General features: G+C 35.6%; 1 protein-coding gene across 4 annotated transcripts in view; it reads right to left on the bottom strand.

The window, feature by feature from the left end:
* LOC122073005 overlaps positions 1–876 on the bottom strand; it is a 6,059-nt gene extending 5,183 nt beyond the window's left edge. For 2 of the 4 annotated variants that reach the window (XR_006138621.1, XR_006138622.1), the window contains exon 1: positions 701–876. The gene's annotated coding sequence lies outside the window, so the exon portion shown is untranslated. The remainder of the gene's footprint in view (positions 1–700) is intronic. The other 2 variants (XR_006138623.1, XM_042637477.1) reach the window with 1 other exon arrangement.
* Positions 877–1,552: the final 676 nt, after the last annotated feature.

The raw sequence follows: 1,552 nt of genomic DNA, 5'->3' as shown, positions 1-1,552 counted from the left end.
TTTTTTTAGGGTGGGGTGGGGTGGCATTTCATAGAGTGAGGGAGGAAGATTTGATCGGGCCCACCAAAGAATAAATAATTCAATTTCTAAAAATTCAGTGGTAATCTTGTAATTTCTGGGCCAATTAAGAATCCTTTTAGACTAAAATATCTGAATGGGGACAAAACAGGAATTAAACCAAAAGAAATTAGGGTATTTATTGTAATATCAGGGAAAAAGGGCTTAATTGTAAATACAATAAAATCCCATCTTCTCCCTCTCTTCAAAGCCGGGAGGGAGGACGGAAGATGGCTCTGGAGATGATGATCTCCTAGGGTTAGGATCACCCTTAATAGGACTTCCTTCAACCAATAATCTCAGGCCAGAAGATGAACCACTATACAGATAGATCAACATATCCAAAGTCGGTAGAGAGGGCTTTTACAGAACATTAAGAACAGAAAAGAGAGAGAAGATCAGAAGAGGAGAATGGGAGAAGACAGCAAAAGAAAATTCACAATTTCTAACATATATAATCCTTAATTGAGTTAAGGAACTTTTCACATAAAATCACAAACTACATTGCAGGAAGAGGACTGCAATCACCAAAAAAGAAGAAATATTGGGCATTCGAACACCCATAATCATTCACTTTTCCAACAATCTACCAATACTTTTAAAGAGAGAGAGAGAGAGAGAGAGAGAGAGAGAGAGAGGGAACCTGGCCAAAGCTGCTTGAAGGAGAGTAAAACAGGGTGAAGGGAAATTAGAAAATTTTAGTGTTTAAAAGCGAATAGGAAAGGGAGAGAAAATGAATCTTATTAAAAGGGATTGCTTAATATATAGAGATCGCAGATTCGCGGAGGGAACGGTTACGGAAGAGTTTTTTTTTTTTGGTTAAGGTACGGTATAGAGGTGATTTATTTGAGGTGATTTATCGGAATATATTTGGGCTCAAGACTTTAGATCAAGAAATGGATTGGACGTCAGGGGTCAGACCGGATGGTTTTGTATAAGGGTGTCAATATGTAACCAAAAAGTTTATTGGAATCGAAATCAATCGGTTATAATCGAATAGAACCACACCGTAGAAAATTGATCCGATTTTGGTTTTATAGGCCATAATTTCAGTTTGGAATCGAACTGAACTAAAAAACCGATGGTTAACCGGCACCTAATATTAAAGACATAAAGTGTTTTGAATTTCGATGGGTCTCTACGAAAAAAAGGGGAGAAAAAAAAAAAAAAAGAAGCAAAGTACTAACCGAGAAGGGAGCTTCACTTTCACACAATCACACTTCTTGATTTTCTAATTTCTAGGGTCATAGTTAATTAGTTATAATATGTGTAGTCTTTTACATAGAAAGTATATTGTCATTGGTAAAATAAATGTATTTGTCTTTAACTCTTTAGGAAATTTAGTATATATAGGATTCACACTAATTGTAGGATGCAAACCATTTTCTAAAACGACACTAATAATCCCATGTAAACCGATTGTGAGCCGAATAACAAAAACCAATTAAAAACCGTTGAAACCAGATGAAAATGATTTTGATTTCACCTTATTCCT

Source organism: Macadamia integrifolia, chromosome 3 (assembly GCF_013358625.1).
Source record: "Macadamia integrifolia cultivar HAES 741 chromosome 3, SCU_Mint_v3, whole genome shotgun sequence".
Taxonomy (NCBI): Eukaryota; Viridiplantae; Streptophyta; class Magnoliopsida; order Proteales; family Proteaceae; genus Macadamia; species Macadamia integrifolia.
The sequence above is the reverse complement of the archived record's forward strand: the minus strand, read 5'-3'. Positions and strand labels throughout refer to the sequence as shown.